Source organism: Brassica napus, chromosome C1 (assembly GCF_020379485.1).
Source record: "Brassica napus cultivar Da-Ae chromosome C1, Da-Ae, whole genome shotgun sequence".
Classification (NCBI taxonomy): domain Eukaryota; kingdom Viridiplantae; phylum Streptophyta; class Magnoliopsida; order Brassicales; family Brassicaceae; genus Brassica; species Brassica napus.
In genome coordinates, this window is record NC_063444.1 from 10,234,833 (window position 1) to 10,244,595 (window position 9,763).

Here is a 9,763-nt window from a genome sequence, read left to right on the forward strand (position 1 = left end):
ATCTATGAGCAGTGAAGAGTTTCAGATTCTTCAGGTTCATTAAATATATATTGCATCGCTTGGCTAGGTATAAGAGGTGGAGACGATGTCAGCTATGTCGTGTAATGATTTTAATTGCTCAAGGCTGCAACCACATGACTTGCCGGTAAGACATACACCCATAGAACGTTTCATATCTATATATTGTTTGGCTTTGTGGTTTCTTATATCAATGTTGAGATATCTCTTTGTGTTCTTTGTATGTGTGGGCATGAGTTTTGCTACTGTTGTGGACCAGAGTAGAGTGAAAGACAACAGAGTTACACTTGTGCTTTGTGGTGGATTGTTGCAGGAAGTTTACAGAGGAAAGCAACTCCATCATCTTGTCTACAAGAGGAAGGCTAAACAAGTTGAAGACTTTAGCAATTGTGAGCAAATGATATAGGTTTCACCCTTGACCTATATGCATATGATTTAACTAATATTCAATTTTGATGATGCCGAAAGTGCCACAGACGTTTCGAGGAGTTTTGAGTCTTATTGTTACTCTTTTAGTGAGTGTAGGTCCTGTGGCTGAGGCATGGTGATGGCGTGGTATGTGTTAAAGCTTCGGCCTTTCATTTTTGGTTCATCGTTTTTAGGAGACTCGAGGGCAACGAGCTTGATGGTATGAGTTTCTCTGATAGGGTTGTTGGTGCGTGTGTGTTTTGTACGCTGAATTTGAATAATGATATCTTTTTTTTTGTTTTTTGTTGTCACAAGAATATTGATACATACTTATGATTGAACGTAGAACAAGGTCAACGAAAAAGATGATACACTTTGCCAACTATATAATGAATATATTAAATATAAGAAAATTAATGGGAAAAATATAGTCTAATTTATTTTTAAATCTCAAACCCCGCTCACGAATGATTATCATTTCTTGCTCTTGACGGTTCTAAACTTGACTAACCTCATCTTCTTCTCGATCTTGGTTAGGTTTTAACTTTTATGTGTACAGAGCTGAGATTACTGTTTCAGTAAATGTAAAACAAAAGGAAACGATGGTGATAGGTAACAACGAGTGTCAGTAGATATTACAACATAAGGGAAATGTCTAAAAGGACTTGCATGGTTTTTAATAAAGATCAATCGTCTCGGTAGTTAAACTTCCTTTTAACAGAGACACGTTCATCTTCATCATCCCCTTCCTCCACTTCTTCTTCTTCTTCTTCTTCTTCTTCATATACTTTTTCTTCCTCTACTTCCTCTTCTTGCTCGACATCATCTTCCACAGCATTGACCCTCTCGCACTCATCAATCCATTCGCTGTAGATGTCTATAGCTTCACTCAAAGCTGTGATAGTAGTGCTAAAGCTTTCTTCACAGATTCTACAAGTGGCAATACCAATCACCTCCTTCATACTAATTTGGCATTCGACACTAGAGCCGTGATTGCAAAAAGGACAGCTAAAGACAGTATGTCAAGCTTGTCCATTCGCTTCGTTGTAGCAGGCTTTGCCCTTGACTTCCTCTTCCCCATTGCTTAACCACCTGTTATTGCACAAGATCGATTCCTCGAGGAAGAGCGAGATACGAAACCCTAGAAAGATGTCAATTGAGGGAGAAAAGGGAAAGAAAAAAAAAGAAAAAAAAAGAAAAAAAAATTCTAATAATCAGTACTATTTAAAATCATAATAGGTTATTCGGATAACATGTTTATTTAGTATTCCCTCCGTTTATAAATATAAGATGTTTAGGTAGAAACACACATATTAAGAAAACTATTTTTCTTTTAGAAAATATCATTAAAACTATAAATTAATGGTATTCAACCAATTACAAAATAGACTATTAAAATATGATTAAGAACACAATTTTTAATAAAATAAAAGTTACCTAAGAAAATAAAAAACATCTTATATATTAGAACATCAAAATTCTGTAAAACATCCTACATTTAGGAACAGAGAGGAAGTATTAAATATAATGACATATAAAATATTTAGTGGTGTACATTTTAAATGATAACACTCAGCTGGCAAAAGAAAGTACCACTCAATATTAGATTTTTGTGGTGTTTACTTAATTTTAGATATTTTCTATTACAAAAAAATGAATAACAATACTTTTAGTTTTAAAATAAATCATTTACACATTGTTTAAACTACCATTTTCGGAAAAATAAACAAGTTAGAAACAAAAGTACTATGAATCTTGAAAACAAGCATTCAAGAAATAATACATGTTTTGTATGTCAATCAACACTAATCCATGGTTTGTGTTCAACACCCAATCACCATCAGTTTACTTAGTATCATAATCAATATAAAATAAATTTTGAATAAATGTAAAACAACTAAATTCACATGCATGCTACCAAATTCCAAAAATGTAAACGGATATCAGTTTACTTAATATCCGTCCATAAGACTGGTAAACCATAATATAGTCTCAAAAATATAGTTTTTCAAAGAAAAATGTCTCAAAAATATATGCATGCTACCAAATTCCAAAATAAAAACTATAGCAGTATCCTATATATAAATTAATATGGAATAAAAATCTATATTTTTATAGTACGAACGAAAACGGCCATATAAAAACTTGACAAAAATATATAAACTTGAAGAACCTATTGAGATCATCATCTGAACGAACTAACTTAGGATAATCATTTAACGTATATCTCAAAACACATTAAAGCCTAATAATTTAGACACTATATCCACTGTAAACCGGTTGAATATGGGGCACATATGGATTATCATAAATTCATTAGAGACTTATAAAGATTAAACAAACACTTAAAGATAGAATCGTACATATAACTTGTGACGCAACCAAAATACTTAACTGTCATTATGATACATTGAGATAGTGTACACCATAAATTATCAACAAACACAAAATAATATATAAAAAAACTAAGTCATGTGTGTTCCTGGTGTTCAAATATATGATAACACAGTATACACTAAACGTGGGGTTTAGATAGCATTCCTCAAAACCAATTTTACATAAAACGTCAAACAAACTTATTCTAAATTTTCTCATTTTCAAATTTGGTGGTTTGAACAAGATAACCAATAACCAATTAACCACGAAAGATCTATAAAATAATTTAAAAAAAAACACAAACCAATCATTCCAAGGCCAAATCATATAAACAACAAGTATTCCCCCAATGAGTAAAAATAAATTAAAAAAAACCCCGAACATTATAATATAGATACAACCACCATGAGTAAAGTAAATAAACCATCCTTCATACATCCATCTTCCAATCAAACAATCGATCTCAAACATACTTTAAAACATAGATCGTTTTCATAGAGATACCACTCCTACTCACAATCTTCACGCACAAATTACAAGACCAAATAACAACTATACAAACCAAAATAGCAAAAAAAATAATTAAATCTCGCGCGTAGGGCGGGCAGACCCAAGCGATGCATCCAACAAATCAATCTTCACATTCTCTTCGAAGCATGAACACCAACATAGCCACCTCGAACCTTGCAAATACGGATCTACTTCTTCACATTCCGAAGAATTGGTTTATTGTTGAATATATCTTCTCCACCGTCTTGAACGTCGCTTCATCACAGCCACAGCCACCACAATTCTCCAGTGGTTCCATAACTCATTCAAAACGAGAAATCCAAAAACAAAACAAAACAAAAAAAAGCAAAAAAGCCAAGATTTTGACGATTGGTATGCGGTTAACGCGGCTATAGAAGCTGTATCGAGGTTCAAACGGTGAAGAAGTTTGCCGGTGGATCAAAAAGGTGAAATCAACAGTGGTGCCGGTGAATAACACGAAGAAGCTAAAACGATCGGCGATGGATCATGCCAGAGGGGTGGTGAGGCTGGCAATACTCAAAGATCTATCTGAGAAGAAGAAGTGAGAAGCTATTCTGGCAAAATAGATCAACTGAATAGTCACATCAAACACAACAGCTCGCGAAATGAAATACAGATTCCTGTCCGAAATAGTTTTCCTGCTACAGCTATTTTCATTAATCAAAACAGAAAACATATATAGAGATATGTGAGAAGGAAGATTGATACCGTCGAGAGGTTTGATGTTGACGTCGCGGCGATCGACGGAGAAGCCTTGATGATGCGAATCTACGGGTTTGATGAAGAACTTATTGGGAAACTCCAGAAGCTCGAGTTGATCGTAGAGCTTGAATCTACTCGAAAATGGAGCGATCTCCATTAACGCGCGCGATTACGAGGAATGTTCGAAAATTAGATTGAATTGAATTGAAGGATGATTGATGTTCGGAGTTTGATAACAAAGGAACGGGATTAGAGAAGAGAATGTCAATGATGGTTCTATTATCGAAGTTAATTGGTTGAATCAAATCAGACTATAAATTGAGATGATTCATTTAAGACTAGGATAAGACCTGCGCAAGTTTATTTGTATATATTATCGATAGTTTCTTTTATATATTTGATCATTTTATTTATATATATAAAATATTTTTTGTTGTTATTATATAATTTCTTTTCGATGGATCGGATAAATTTTTATTAAAAATAATAAAACTATAATTAATACATCATGGGTTGATCGCATTGGACATTAAACAAATTATGGCATAAAAACCTTATTTTTTTCATCGAACACATTCTTGAAAAAAGTGAACAGTATTGTTTTCACAGTTGAATTATTTTGACTTTTATCTTTTTTATGGTTTTGAAAGCTTTCAAATCAACCATCGAATTGATACATGTCATTTTAATGTTTTTAGTCGTATACTTAAGGAAAACTTACATTTTTGTAATTTAATGTCGTTTTAAAAATTTAAAATAAAACATATAAGAAAAAAATCTAACATATAAGAAAAATATAACATATAAGGTGTCCTCATTTTTTTTGTATTTTAAAGTCATTTTTAAAAAAAAATATATAACATATAAGGTTTCTTTATTTTTGTAATTTAAAGTCATTTTAAAAAATTCAAAATATAACATATAAGAAAAAATCTAATTGTTTTATTATATGGTTAATGTGATTGTTTATTTTTTTAATAATATAAAATTAAACAAAATGAAGAAGGATGCAAAAATTGTTATCAAATCTTTATTATTCATAATCATTAATTGCCATATATATGTAAATCATATTAGGTAATTTCGTAGCTTTTATTTAAGGAAAAAATACACACTTCTTATATTTTAGGTTAATATAATGTTCTCTAGTGGACATTAAACGAATTAAGACATAAAAACCTTATTTTTTCCCTCGAACACATTCTTGAAAAAGTGAAAAGTATAGTTTTACAGTTGAATATTTTGACTTTTTATCTTACGTATGGTTTTGAAAGCTTTCAAATCAACCATCGTACTGATACATGTCATTTTAATGTTTTTAGTCGTATACTTAAGGAAAATTTACATTTTTGTAATTTAAAGTCGTTTTAAAAAATTCAAAATATAACATATAAGAAAAAATCTAACATATAAGAAAAATATAACATATAAGGTGTCCTCATTTTTGTGTTTTAAAGTCGTTTAAAAAAAAAACATATAAGGTTTCCTTATTTTTGTAATTTAAAGTCATTTTTAAAAATTTAAAATATAACATATAAGAAAAAATCTAATTTTTTATTATATGGTTAATGTGATTGTTTAATTTTTTTTAATAATATAAATTTAAACAAAAATGAAGAAAGATGCAAAAATTGTTATCAAATCTTTATTATTCATAATCATTAATTGTCATATATATGTAAATCATATTAGGTAATTCTGTAGCTTTTATTTAAGCAAAGAATACACACTTCTTATATTTTAGGTTAATATAATGTTTTCTAGTGGATATTAAACAAATTATGACATAAAAAACCTTATTTAGTCCATTGAACACATTCTTGAAAAAAATGAACAGTATTGTTTCCACAGTTAAATTATTTTGACTTTTATCTTCCATATGGTTTTGAAAGCTTTCAAATCAACCATCGAATTGATACATGTCATTTTAATGTTTTTAGTCGTATACTTAAGGAAAACTTACATTTTTGTTATTTAAAGTCGTTTTAAAAAAAATTCAAAATATAACATATAAGAAGATTCTAACATATAAGAAAAATATAACATATAAGGTGTCCTCATTTTTGTATTTTAAAGTCGTTTAAAAAAAATATATAACATATAAGGTTTCTTTATTTTTGTAATTTAAAGTCATTTTAAAAAATTTAAAATATAACATATAAGAAAAATTCTAATTTTTTTATTATATGGTTAATGTGATTGTTTATTTTTTTTTAATAATATAAATTTTTTAAAAATGAAGAAGGATGCAAAAATTGTTATCAAATCTTTATTATTCATAATCATTAATTGCCATATATATGTAAATTATATTAGGTAATTCTGTAGCTTTTATTTAACGAAAGAATACACACTTCCTATGTTTTAGGTTAATATAATGTTCTCTAGTGTTGTATAATTATGGAATAATGTGACACCATTAGATTAAATTATACTTTATATTAGATGCTGCAGAATTCTTTGAAATGGAATTTAGAAGGCATTTAGAGTGTCACCTAGGATTTGAGATTTTTTTTAATTAATACAAAATTAAAGTTCTAATTTTTCAAATGCTTCTCAATTAAAATATAGGGGATATAATGTTCTCTAGTGGACATTAGACAAATTATGACATAAAAATCTTATTTTATCCCTCAAACACATTCTTTAAAAAGTGAACTATATTGTTTTCACAGTTGAATTATTTTGACCTTTATCTTACATATGGTTTTGAAAGCTTTCAAATCAACCATCAAACTGATACATGTCATTTTAATGTTTTTAGTCGTATACTTAAGGAAAACTTACATTTTTGTAATTTAAAGTCGTTTTAAAAAAATTCAAAATATAACATATAAGAAAAAATATAACATATAAGAAAAATAGAACATATAGGGTGTCTTCATTTTTGTATTTTAAAGTCGTTTTTTTTAAAAAAAAATAACATATAAGGTTTCCTCATTGTTGTATTTTAAAGTCATTTTAAATTTTTTGAAATATAACATATAAGAAAAAATCTTATTTTTTTATTATATGGTTAATGTGATTGTTTATTATTTTTAATAATATAAAATTAAACAAAAATGAAGATGGATGCAAAAATTGTTATCAAATCTTTATTATTCATAATCATTAATTGTCATATATATGTAAATCATATTAGGTAATTCTGTAGCTTTTATTTAAGGAAAGAATACACACTTCTTATATTTTAGGTTAATATAATGTTCTCTAGTATGACATAAAAACCTATTTTTTTCCATCGAACACATTCTTGAAAAAAGTGAACAGTATTGTTTCTATAGTTAAATTATTTTGACTTTTATCTTCCATATCGTTTTGAAAGCTTTCAAATCAACCGTCGAATTGGTACATGTCATTTTAATGGTTTTAGTCATATACTTAAGGAAAACTTATATTTTTGTAATTTAAAGTCGTTTTAAAAAAATTCAAAATATAACATATAAGAAAATTCTAACATATAAGAAAAATATAACATATAAGGTGTCCTCATTTTTGTATTTTAAAGTCGTTTAAAAAATATATATAACATATAAGGTTTCCTCACTTTTGTAATTTAAAGTCATTTTAAAAAATTCAAAATATGACATATAAGAAAAAATCTAATTTTTTATTATATGGTTAATGTGATTGTTTAATTTTTTTTAATAATATAAATTTAAACAAAAATGAAGAAGGATGCAAAAATTGTTATCAAATCTTTATTATTCATAATCATTAATTGTCATATATATGTAAATCATATTAGGTAATTCCGTAGCTTTTATTTAAGGAAAGAATACACACTTTCTATATTTTAGGTTAATATAATGTTCTCTAGTGTTATATAATTATGGATGTGACACCATTAAGAGATCTTACCTAGAAGTATGAGTTTAGATAGCATTTTTGGTTTCCACGTTTTAGACATAGTATGCCAAACAAAACGACTTATAGAAGAGCACGCTACATTTCCAGCAAGTTCTGATTGATTCTTCATCCATTCCAAAAACTTTTGTTTCTGTTGATGTTCAAGTACATTCACATACTCGTCTTCTCTCATGTTTTCTTCCTTTGAAAACATAAGTTTGCGCCATATCCCTTTAGCAATCTGCAAATTAAAAAGGTTTTTAAGTAAGCATCTTACATATGAATTTCTATAATTATATAAACGGTAAGTTGAATGCAAATCCCCTATAATTATATACAATATATTGTATGACCTTCTCATGGTTTGGCCATGCGAATTTAGATGACATCCTAGAATAGATTTAAAGAAAATATTTGTCAACTTTTATTCTTCGTACCAAACTATAACAGTATATATAGGAAAAGCTACAAGGAAGTCTTCCAAAACACGACATCTACTCTGCCAACTAACTAAACAGAAGCGACTATTCGGTTAATGCCTTGCACGAAAAGCATATACGTAATAAATTTAACCTTTACATATTCGGTCAGCCCATTCCGAATTTAATACAACCAACCATTATGTTAATAATAAAATTTGGAATTAAATACATAATCAAAAGTTTACTTATGTAGATATAGCGAATCGTTGTGTAAGGAGTATATCAGTAATCACGATAGGGGATATGAAACAATTGTATTTGACGGTGTAACAATTATATAACATTTTGCTAGGATGTTTAATTTTAGACTAAGCTCAACATATTGAGCTCTATTTAACTGCCACGTAAGACAATTAAGAGCACAAAAAACTGACACGTAGGAAGGGGCTATTTTTAATTATTACAAATTTGAGGTTCTAACTTTTTAAATGATTCACAATTAATATATAGGGGATTAGAAAATGTGTCATATATTTTACTCACAGATCATTTAGATGCAAGCAAACATGCATAATTAAAGTTTATAATTATCCTTGAAAAAATAAAAAAAAAATTACATATTTTCATTAAAAATGTTACTTTATCAAAATATAAAATATTATTTTTTCGTTTCAACTGTAAAATCATATTTTGTTAGAAATGTAAAAGTTTAACTCTTCTTCACAGCTGTAAAATATATTTATGTAAAAAAATATCAAAACTAAATTTTCACTAAATCCATATCATTTTTTTTTACAACGAATAGCTATTATATTTTCTTAAAACACCAAATCCAAAGCATTATATATTTTTTAAGATCCAATAACCATATAAATGATATGTATCTCTGATTATTCATTTATTATTTAAATGATACTTCCTTTTTCAATGAATTTGACTCACTAAAATAAATAAAGGTAACTGATTTCTAAACATTAGCTACGAAATGGTTGATATATGCTACTACCACATTCAATTTTTTTAAAAAATATGACATAATTTTTAAAAATATAACGATATCTATATAATTGTGACATGTACAATTCTACTTTTAAAATTTTATATTTTTGCAAGTTTTTAAATATGGTAATGATTTTTTTTGTGCACCAATAAATATGGTAATGAATATTAACTTATAACCATTAGTATATTACTATAAATTATTTATATAAACAATTATTTTTGGAAAAAACTATAAAATAAATTAATATTTACAAACTCATATATCACTATTTCTCCTGTTGTAACAAAAATCTAGGAGTAATAATAAACATATTAAGTTATAGCCATCACACGTTAGAAATGCTCACACTAAATGACGATACAACAGGAGATATCACTACAACAATCATAGCCAAATGATGAAGGACGGCCAATGCAACAAGATATATCATCTTTGGAGTTGGCCAAACTTCAAG

The 9,763-nt window shown here is 27.8% G+C and overlaps 1 pseudogene; it reads right to left on the minus strand.

Annotated features, from left to right (window-relative positions):
- Positions 1-535: 535 nt before the first annotated feature.
- On the minus strand, positions 536-1,761 carry LOC106441727 (annotated as a pseudogene).
- Between the last annotated feature and the right edge of the window lie 8,002 nt (positions 1,762-9,763).